Below are 12337 nucleotides of genomic sequence, written 5' to 3' on the forward strand. Positions count from 1 at the left end.
GGGGGGGCCTGGAGAGCTCTGTCAGCCCTCAGGCAGCTCACCTCCTCTTCTAGCAGGGTCACCATCTTGCACCGAGGGCAAGTGTATCCCTGCCTCTCCTGGGGGAGAAGGGCGAACATGTCGCAGCTCTCACAGCAGACAGAAACACCCGTGACTCCCGTGACTCCCGCCAAGGCCATCTCCTGGTCTGCCATCCGTATCCCTTCCGAGACCTTACCTTGGTCCCCTGCCTTGTTTCTCCTGCAGTTCCTCTCACTTGCCCAGTTCTCCCTGACAAAAACCCACTCTCACACACACACAAGGATAAAATAAACTTAAATTGGAAGAAAAACAAAGCAAAGCACAGCACAGTACAGCACAAACAAAAACAAACAAACAAACAAACAAACAAACATCAAACCTCGGTGTCTCAGGGAAGGGAGTCTCCGGACAGCTCGGGTCACAGCCAAGGGACACAGACAAGGGACGACGCCCTCCCTCTCTGCTGCTCCTGGCCCTCTGCTCCGCTGCCCCGCTCCTACCTTGCCTTCGCCAGTCCCCTGGCCACTCAGCACTCTCTCCCAGCCTGTGCCTCTGCTGCTCTGCTGCTCTGCCAAGAGGCCAGAGCCAAAAAGAAATGCTTGATTTAAAACAAACCCTATAAATTTATTTTAACATTTGTTTCCAAAAGCATTGTAGTACCTACCCCAAATATGTTGGTTGGATTATAAATATGAAGCAAAATATAGGAAGAAAGGATTATAGGAAGAAAGGATTTTGCATGCAGAGGTACAAGCACACACCACTTTTAAAAGTGCACTAGTAAAATGCACTATCATAAGCAGAAATTCTCACCTTACCTTTTCTATCCAAGTTCTGTTGGCCTGCCTTCTCCGTTATCTCCTGAGGGTCAAGGACTTTCCTGCATTGAGCAGCTGCTTGAGTTAGATGCCCTATTAGTTCCCCAACAGCTCCATAATTCTGTAAGCCTTGGACACAACATACAGCAGGGAGCACAGAACAGGAAACTGCAGAAGATAACTCTGCCTAATTTGGGGAAATTCTTGCCCACTTCTAGAATAGGGTTTGAGGAGTAGAGGTATAAATTGGTTAATCCAGTGAGCTGGCACCAAGCTAAATGAGCACACAAATAATGCCCACTGTTTCTGCTGTCTGGCCCACAAGCGGCATGAACCTCCCTGAGGGCTGAGTCAAATTCTTTGGGAAAGGAAAGGTGGAGGGGGAGATCATTGGTATGTAATCAACTCTTCATGTAGGCAAGAGCTGTTCCCACAAACCAGACTGAACATGTATTTAGATTGATGCTACTTGGACAACCTTCCTATGAAATCCTTATCATAAACAAACTGTCTAGATCAAATAAAACACTGTACTCTAAAAACCTCCTGTGTGGATCTGCTAGAATAGAGGGAGAGATGTGTTCATGACACCCACCACATTTCATCGCACTCTGTGGGGCAATTTCTGCCTCCTCCAGCAGACTACCAGACCCCATGTAGATTCTCTCTGATGACCCATGTACCCCATATTCAGTCTGCACTCCAGGACAATAACTATTATTCTATGTCTTTAAAGTGGATTTGAACAGAACAACTTTTCAAATAGAGGTTGCCTTCAAGATAGTCCTCTGGAAGTTATTCCATCCAAAGAGTGTCCTCTGAAAAAAGAACACATGGCTACCCTGCAAGTGTTCCTTCCATTTGCAGTAGAATTTAATTTAATCATATTTAAGCAACAGCTTTTTAAAAAGCTCCTTAGAAGATCCAGGTTACACTTGAAAGTTGTGAAGCATTTTCCAGATATGTGGGTCCTGTAAGTCATCAAAGTAGGCCTCTTTCCTGTGGTAAAAATACAGCTTAGAAAGGTGTATATTGGGAATAGCTAATGAACTACTCCTCTAGCACACAGCCAACTAAACACCTGCTTCCAACAATTTTGCAGAAACTCAGCCACCAAAGGCATGCAAATAATCCTGATAATTAAGTATATGAAACAAGTTATTATAAGGAAGTTACTCTTTCATTTCATTTACCTTCACCATTTTTGCATACTAATTATGAGCAGTTTAATAATACCATGGAGTTCTGCCAAAATGCCAACCTCTTGTAAATATTGGTCATGGCAATTTTAATTACCATGATTTCACTCTTAATTTTATTTAGCATATTTTCCCTCTATTATAGCAAGTTCATTTAAGCTGGAAGATCAGCATGGAAATATTTGCCTAGCAGTACAGCCTTGCTATTTAAAACTCTATTTGCTCAATATTTACCTCTCATTCTCTTCCTCTTTCATTCATGCTACTAATTCCCCATAATCAGACATTTGTGTTTCTATACTGTCTTCAGCATGGGCATCCTACTGTCACAGGATGCTGTTTTCTATGCAGAATATCAAATATTTTTTTTTCTCTGAGTTGTAGCTGCCAATCACTACAATATCATGAATATCTCTCAGATTTAACTCTGGCTTTACACATTTGGGGTGAGTAGGAGGTATGAGCATTCAATCTATGGCACAGCTAACCCCAGTAAAAATAGTGAAAAAAAGATGAAAGCTTCATAATAATGCCAGGTTTTGTTTTGTTTTGTTGTTGATATACTGGTATAAGAAACAAAATATTCGAAGTTGGATTGCCTAGTTAAATGCAAAACAGATTTCTTTTTCATTTTCAGTTTCCAGATTTACTCACCCAATTGCAGGGCAGATTAGCTGACCACTCAAGACAGTATAAGGTGCACTCCAGTGGGATATTCAGGCCTCTTTCCAAGTTCTGAGAAGGCAGCCCTCCAATAAGGAACTGGGGTGCGTTCTCTGCAAACTATGTAGAGCCACTTCTAGTACCCAGGAGAATGGCCTCCACTACATGCCACAACATAGTACTTGGCTTATGTAGCTATATGACACTATCAAGTACACATGTCAATCCACATCAAATATGAATGAATGTACTGTATAAGGAACTGGGAATGTATACCTCAATTATGCATTGGGCCAGCCCAAATCATATACCTACAGCTCCAGAAGGGTGTCTTGTATGTGACATCACAGAATCATACTGAGCCCAGTGCTTTAGTAGAAGTGAGTCAAGCATGGTGCCTCAGTGTTTGCAAATTCATCCTCAAATACGACCTTTCCTTTAAAGTCTCAGGTGGAACAACTTAGCATTTTATTGGTTTGGTCTAAGTTTAGCATAGTATGCTCAGGTATGGAGTGTCCATAACACACAACTGGTCCATCTTGAATATAAGTAAACAGCATAATGGAATTACCAGGATTCCAAAGAACTCAAATCTAAATAATCTATTAAGGCATTTGTTGACTTGGGGAGTGTATACTACATCCAGATCTGGGACTTAAGCCACTCCACTGAAGACAGTTATCTTAATTCTGAAGCATTACTCAATAAACTACTGATCATTAGGCACTCCCCCTCCCTGCTAATCAAGCATAATGACTCATTTAGATATTCTGATACCCCTTGAAATAGACCGCGGGCCACTGACTTCAGTTCAATAGATGCCTTCACTAAATGCTTCATGATGGATCTTTCTAAAAAGCAGTTTTGCAGTTCATGGATAGTTGCCTGACAACAGAGAGCCATGTCAGAGACTTAGCAGAAGGGATGTGCACTGCATTTCAAACAGTAATGTACAGCAGTATTATTATTATTAACTGAATAGCCAGCAAAGAGCTTTTTCAGAGATGAAGAGAAAGGCCTCCTGCTAAGTATGATAGCCTGTTTCCCAACTACAGATGTAAAGTGAATTTTAAAAAACTGCTGTTTAATGTGTACTTAAGTGCTTGTGCTGATCTGCCATTCCAGATTATGAAAAGAATTACAATATTTATGTCTTAATGCATGTTCAAGCCAAAGTAAAATGTGTGGTATTGTTGAAATGCTTTTGGCTATCTTTTCAAAGTGGCTCATGGGGAATGAGAGATAAATCTCTCCATTAACAAAAACAGCAGTGGTTTTGCATGTGGTGATCTGAATGGCACTTAAAGATTTTAAGCCTTGCATCTTTTGCATGCCACTATTAAATCAGGTAAAGTTCTATTATGCTGAAAAATTTACTCTACAGGGCCCTGCAGAGAATGTATGCTAGGAAGATGGAATTTGTAACGAAAAGTGAGTCACAGGGGGCTAAATTATGATTTTGTTTGTACATCTTAATGGAATATTAAGGTGCAGCACAATGTACTCACACATACACCAATCTTATTGTCATTGTGGAAATCAAGCTTCCTGCAAATGGTGCATCTGTCAGCTAGGAAGGAGGAAGGCCATGTTGGAAAGAAAGAGAAAGAGACTTAGTTGCAGCTGGATTCTATTTTATGTTCACTTGGAAGTAAATCTTTTTGGTCTCATGTGGTTTGCATCCACATAATTGTGCATGGGATCAGGTTTTCCATGTCATTTTCTCCAGAAGGTAAAAGAGAGAGAGAAGCTGCATCCAGTCCCCTGCCCAGTAACTTGAAAATGATTCCAGAACAGATTGAGTTCATAGTGGCTGGCAAACAGTGTGACCTAAAACAGAAGATTCACCTGTCTGTGATATGGTTCAGTCTTCTTGATTAAAATGGGGGTTTGATGGGGAAATGGGGCTTTTGAACTGGAACATATACAGCCATACCTTCCTGACCAATACAATACAATAGTCCTGTTAGAACTCCATTGAGAAAGAACCCAAGAAAGGAAGATGCATTTTTGCACTTTCCTGAGCACCCAGAGATTCAGGGGAAAGTGAAAAATGTGGATCAAGGCAAAAAGAAAAAGTTACAACACTTGCTGTAGATGGCACCAGCACCACCTCCCCACACTTTTTTTGCGGGGGGGGGGGGCATTTTGGCATTTTGGCAGCTGTCAGGATAAAGTGAAGAGGGAAAATGGTTTGGGAGCTCTGTGGTGCACTGTCAAGGGTTGGTACTTGCTGCACCTTGTCAGGAGGTATCCCCAGGGCATTTTCCCAGCCAAGGTTTGAAATTCCCACACACATCCTCTGCAGCTGTGAAAATATGGCTTGTTTAAACCCCTATTTGCATAGATTTTGTGCACTTAAAAAAGATAATCTGACAGCCCCTCCAAGGTGCTGCTCAGGCTCTTTGAAAGGGCTGCCTGTGGTTGTGGTTGTGGTTGTGAAAACCAGCTTTCAAAATGGCTTTTGCAATGTCAGGAAAGAAGCTAAAGTTCCAAAATGCTGTGGCTGAAAATGACTCAGGAACATCACAGGGAATGGAGAGACAAGTATCCATAGGAGAAGAAAACAGGGAAAGGAAGGGGGCAAACAGTCCATGGAGAACCTGATCAGCTGTCCAGGGTGCCATGGCTTGTTTAGCCAGCATACAACCTACCATGGCTTATGTCCTGCAAACATGCTTTTGTGTGTATTTGTGATGAGTCTAAAGATCTGGTACAGAAGCATGCAATATATTACAGCCAGATCTGTTTCATGCCCTCAGTCTCCAATCTATCAACTTCTAAGGAGTGCTATCCGCTAGCAGCTTCCTTCTCTGTAGCCAAGCACTGGGAGCACCCAGGCCTTTGATAGGTATCAATGTTTAACATTATGGGTTACATATACAAATTATCTGAACTCACCGGCACATTCACATACTAGCTGTTTCAATGAAATATTTTCCACAGCAATATGTAGGTTGTAAGTACAATCACCCTCTCCCACATGCAGAGATTTTCAAACACAGGAGTCAGTCTTCAAGTATTGCAATTCTAAGGGGTACTAAAGAAAAGCTTCCAAGCCTTTATACTAGGGGTGGCAAAACTTGCTCAACGGAAGAGCTACATATGGTAAATGTCAGATGTTTGAGAGCCAAGTAGGGCTCAGCCTTTGATCACAAGATTACTGGATGAAGCTCAAGAGTTCAAAGAGCTACATGAGGCATGTGAGACTCAATTTAGCACTCTTGTCTTATACCAATACTAAGGATAGCAACTAACTGCAACTACTAATCCATTTTTTTAAAGCACTTCATCCATATATTTTGAGCAAATACAGAAGATCAAACCTCAGTGTTGGTGCCAGACAGACAGACAAAGAGTATATAACAGAGAATATATACCCCTCAGCAAGCAAATCAATTAATATAACTCTTACTTATACATTATATATTGATCTTGCAAGGGACAGGGGGACTTCTACAAAACTGAAGAACACATTTTAATTTTCTGTGTATTCATCAGAACTTGAGACAATTACAGTAAGTATTTCCCAAAGTACAGAAACCAATTAATAGATTACAATTTCTTTATTATTCTTTGTGTGTGAATTTGTGATGGGTTTAAAGATCTGGTCTAGAGGCTAAAGTAAATTAAGGATGGAATGAACAACCATGAAAGCAAAGAACAGTGGAATGCACTGAACAGGAAATAAAAATGGAACTATATTACCAAGTAATCAGAAAGTTTTAAAAAGAAAGAGCTTCACCTTGAAATATCTTGAATATGCCTTATAAGGCACAAAGCCTTTAAGGCTGCAATTTTTTATTCAGGATTCAATGGGACTTTCATGAGTACAGACTCATAGGTTTGCACAGTAAATTATCGTGTGATCGTTAATTCAGTGAAGGAGTTTTATGCTTTGGTAGGTTATAAAGTGGAACTTCTATTCATGCAGTAGCCACTTTAAAAAAGACTGTGTCATCCTTGTAACCATGTGGAAGGATGACCTGTGCTGGCCTCTGTACACACAGTTAAAAGAAATGCACCTGGTATCAGAATGTATCACATAAGCACATGTGAAATAATATGTGGGATCAGTTTCTATCTCCATATCTGGTATACACATTTCTTTACTCCTGTGTTCATGTTAGTACATCAGCTGATTGACACAGGAGCATAAACAGTGCCTTTACAATCCAGTTATGAATATGGTCCCTTCCATAGGATGGCAGTTCACACTAAAACCATGTCCATGTGTACAAAGTGACCCTTCCCAGCTATTTCTTTAAGCTATTTATAGGCCCTATAGTACTGAAAAACACCAGTTATTGATAAGCATGATAAGTCTGGAAAAAAACAGACTTATTGCAGAACTCCCAAACCCCCCAGTTGCTGACAGCTCCTGATTTTTGGAGGACAATAGGACTCTATTTGCTTATTGTGTTTATATCCCACTTTTCTTCTGCAAGAAGCCCAAGGCAGCTTGCCTAATCTTTGTTATAATTATGATAACCCTTTGAAGATGGCTAGTCTGAAAATCAGTTACTGATTCAAAATCACCCAGAGAACTTCATGACCAGGTAGAGACTAGGCACTGGATCACCATAGTCCCAGATCAACACCTTTTATTGATGCTGATGAGGCCTCTGCACAAACATGCCTAATTTAGAAATTATAATTATAATTTAGCTAGAAATAGTGCATCGGCGAATATTGTGGAAGGTTGTAACCTGTGTGTCAGCCTGTTCAGCCTGCTACCCAGTTATTGCCTGACTGCTCTTAGTGCCGAAAACAACCTATCTTATATTTCTTCCTATCATAAAGCCACTTCCCCTTCCTGCTTCAAGTTCCACTTAGGAGACTTCCTTTGCCATCTAGATTTTCCCTAATGCATCCTAAACACCCTTTAATGTTTGCTCTCTACAGCTGTAGACTAGAAGTCCTACTGACAAGGCCTGTGTTGCTACTATACAAATATTGAATGACAGCCGTAGTAAAACTGTCTAACATTAGCAGTAGGGGCAAGCCAGAGACAGCACCTATTCAGAATTCAGCAGCTATGTGGCAATGGATTACATATCATGGATTATATTGATCCCTTCCTTATCCCTTAATCTAATTTTGCTTTTTCATAAAAATTGCTTGTTCTCTATTGGACTATTGGGAGTGATAATCATGAAATTAATTGTCACAGGAAAAACAGAAATGCTTGACAGCCTTGTCAAATGATTCTTAGCTATTTTCCTTGAAAAGCCATTTACACAAGATTCCATCAATTCAGCTGCAAAATTAACATCTAATATTTTGGAATATTTGTTTTCTGTTTTTCAAAATAAAGCATGTTCTGATAGACTGATAGATAAATAAAATGAAAAGAAACATGGCAGGACTGACATGTCATTCCAAAACAATTGTCTGCTCATTTCAAACATACTAAACTTTCAGTTGTTATTTTAACCACAGTTTTGTGCAAAAAGCAGAGATGAGCCAAAGAGCATGCAGACTGTTTTAATGCATGGCACTTTGTTCATGCAATTCCCAACACACGGGTGCCAAAACTGTGGGGAAAATAAAATAAACAAAAATGGCATCTGTAACTGCTGGGGATTAACACCAAGGAAATAATATCAATGTATAGACCAGCTAAAAGTGATCAGTTTTTCATTCTGTTTTTTAAAATACTGAGCTCCTGAAATGTTCAGGATATCAGTGACCATGCTGTGGGAGCATGTTGCCCATCATTGCTGTAAAGACTGGTATTCAATATTTATCTTCTAGGTTCTCCCCTAGCATATGTCATTGTGTATTCTGTATGCTGAACTCTGTACTTGTTCCATAAGTTGGAGAATTAAGGTGGAATGTTATTAATAATTTGCCCAAAATTACCTGGAGAACTCATGCATTGATGGCTGTATTTCAAGAGTCCTATCTAACTTCATGGCTGAAGAGAGATATAAACCAGGCCTTGTACATCCAAGCTAAATATTACTGCTATAGGGAAGAACCGTGAGTGTCATAACTGCTAGTATTAATTCTGCTACACTAGCATAAAGAATCTATAGCCAACAGTATTACGTTGTGTGACAGGTTTTCTGGGGATGCTCGTTATGCCATCCAAAAGTTTTGGCATTGCACCAGAGTCCATCACTTTAGCTCAATGTAATTTATGTTAGTGCTCATGTTGCATATTATTGACCCATAGCATCACACTGACACAGAAATAACTGTGGAATAAAGATGAAAAGTGAAAATAAAGAAATAGCTAATTACCAGAATGGTTTTGCAAACAAAAATCCTCTTACGTGTTTTCTTGCAAAACTTATATAAGTTATATAACTTCATACAAGTATGAAACTTATTTCCAAGTCAGTGGCCCTCATTTCTGCATCTACCTATTTTTAGAGGGAAATTTTACTTAACTTCCATGCTAAAAAATGTCATCTTCAAGGAGGTGGTGGGTATGCAGTTTTGCACCACTAAAATGAATGAGGCAGTCTTTATGAAAAGACATTTCACCATGCAATTCAAAATTCATAAGTCAGATCCACTGAGTTCACTTGCAAAAGAGGTTTGAATTGGATTGAGGCCATGTGCTTACAATTATACTCAAACAAAATCATTAGGAATGGGAACAATTTTTAAAATCTATCTTCTCTTTTGGGTTTGTGGGTGTTTGGTGTAGTTATGAATGTAACACCACTGCATCAAATGTAATTTGGACCCTGGCATATTTATGATAGAGCTATTTATCAGTTTTGGAAGTTAAAGAATTCTTGATCCACTTTATTTCTTACATCAATTTTGGAAGAGACTGCAAGCTTTTATAGTTCTGTCCTTCAGCAACTGTAACTGTACATCATGAGAATTTACTCAGAATTAATCCATTGTCATCGTGGACTTCCCACTTTCTGCTGTTCACTCCGTCTAATTAATGAAATTGGTGCCATTACCAAATCTAAGCACTAAAGCCCTTGAAAAATGTAGTGCTTTATTTTAAGAGACAATAAGGGTTTCCTGGGGTTCAAAAGCATATCAGTATTAGTATAGCTTATAAGAAAAGACTTAATTATTAATTATTCCTTTCTGGTGAGCATCTCAGTGAAGGCTGTCCACAAACCTCTTCAGCTGGCACAACAACAAGCATTGAAACAAGCTCAGGAAGGATAGCCAGTCTGAGGATAGCAAATGTCATGTCAAGATGTGAACCAGGATGGAATTCTACAACATTGTCTTCTATTCATATTTTCTCAACCATGTAACAGTTATTGGTCATGAAAGTACTTTTAATAAGAAATTCTGCAGGTTTTTTATGAAGCTTTTCACACCAGTGATTTCATATTTATTATTCTCAAGTTTACAGACCCCACAATGTATCCTTGCTCTACATCTGAATTATGCCTCTTTCATCCCTGCTCTCCTTCATTTGCCTTGACTGACAAGTGAAAAGATTCAAAACTAAGAAAGCTTTTCCCCCTCCTTTTTCTTTTTATACATTATGTGTAGAAAAGTTCTGGAATCACAACAGGACTGTATCCTGAACACTAGCGTTAAAGTATGCAGTATAAAGACCCTTCCCAGCATGCAGCATCAGCACTTCCTTGAAGCTTGCAAAAATGTGCAGTTTCAGCAAACTGGCACATAATTTTCACACCTGAGATCATATCTATTTTTGTACACTGTTTTGCCATACAACAATGCAAGGAAAACATCGTGTGTGAACCAGCCTTCTTCAATCAAACACTGCCTTCCAGAGGGGTTGACTACCACTCACATCTTCCACAGCCAGAAGGGGGATGGGAGTTGCAAGCCAACACATCTGATGTCCTAAACCATTTTGTCACTGGGACTCATAAGCTTCATCTAATAATCTTGTGATCAAAGGTTGAGCCCTGCTTTGGAGAGCATGAGGACTGCACATGCTCAAGCTGCAGAGCCCACGTCAGGTACAAGAGAGGTGGGGGTATATAAATTCATCCCTTACAATTGGATTTGTCCCTGCAAGTAACATCACCCAGCCAGTTTCAAAACTGTCCACCCTATTAGTGAGCAGAGAAGCTGGTAAACTCCAATATGAGAAATTCCCCAACACTTTCTGACAAATAAGGTTTGCCATTGTCAGGGCATCCAGCACAGCTGCTGCTGCTTCTCCCCAGTGCTGCTATTATAACTGGTGACAGCATCAACCATGTAGGCAGCCTGGTTCGCAGTTTGCATGCTCCAGAAGGCAGGTGTGAGGAGGGCAGCATCATACCTAGCTCAGGAAGAAGGGGAGCTAGGGCTGGGCAAAAATCTCTCCTGTAATATGGAAGATTTCTTGAAAGAGGTTTCTATTTTTCTGCTTCATGCTCAGGCCATTTTATAATTCTGAATTTCTTTTCAAGGTGTGCTTGAGCTTACCTAAGTACTGTGAGGGACACAAGTCAGGTACTCTCTGGGTGGATTCTCATTTCCAAAAATATTACCTGCATACTTTTAGTTTTAACAAACTCTCAGTCTGCAGGGCTGGATGAAAAACATGCATTGTATACACTGAGAAGGGTAAAAGAAGAAGGACTCATTGCATAAACTGGAATTCAGCAAACTGAGAAATAACATGGGTTGGCCGGAAGGTGGGGCAACCAGCTCTTAGGAATGCTGCTCTTTGATACATCTCCAACCCTATGCTTGCATATATTGGCTGGGCTTTTTAAGGCTAAGTTTCAGCTGATTAAAAACAGAATCATCAGGCTTTGAATCGCTGATGATTTATCAGGATGAGGGTGCATTCCATTTCTTCATCCTCCTGCTGGGAGCTCCTGAATTGCAGTCAGGGAATAGAATGGAAGCAACACTTCAGTAACTCTTTAATTTCCTTCCAAAAGCATTCTTGTTCTCTCCCTCTCCCTCTCCATACACACACACACACACACACACGCACTATATATATCTCCACAATTACTTCCATTTCCCAAAGTGAAAAATGGCATATTCAGTTTACTCTTAGAGAGACGGGTCACCAAAACAGGTTGGTAAATATTATTTTCTTATTTCAAACATTGTATCCCAGCTATTCTTCAGCATGAAACAATGTAGTTAATGATGTAGCTGTTTCAAAAACAATTTAACACCAGTAAATAGAATACTGTTGGAAAATTTAGGCTTAAATTGAAGAAAGTAGGGAAAAGCACTAGGCCACTCAGGTATGACCTAAATCATATCCCTGATGAATATACAGTAGAGGTGACAAATAGATTTAAGGAATTAGATCTGATAGACAGAGTGCCTGAAGAACTATGGACGGAGGTTCGCAACATCGTACAAGAGGTAGCAACTAAAACCGTTCCAAAGAAAAAGAAATGCAAGAAAGCAAAATGGCTGTCTGAGGAAGCTGTACAAATAGCTGAGGAAAGAAGAGAAGCGAAAGGCAAGGGAGAAAGAGAAAGATACACCCAATTGAATGCAGAATTCCAGAGAATAGCTAGAAGAGATAAGAATGCCTTCTTAAATGAACAGTGCAAAGAAATAGAAGAAAACAATAGAATAGGGAGGACCAGAGATCTCTTCAAGAAATTGGAGATATGAATGGAATGTTTCATGCAAAGATGGGCATGATAAAGGACCAAAATGGCAGGGACCTAACAGAGGCAGAAGAGATTAAGAAGAGATGGCAAGATTACA

The sequence above is a fragment of the Varanus komodoensis genome, unplaced genomic scaffold, assembly GCF_004798865.1.
Source record: "Varanus komodoensis strain SLA01 unplaced genomic scaffold, ASM479886v1 scaffold14_1, whole genome shotgun sequence".
NCBI lineage: Eukaryota > Metazoa > Chordata > Lepidosauria > Squamata > Varanidae > Varanus > Varanus komodoensis.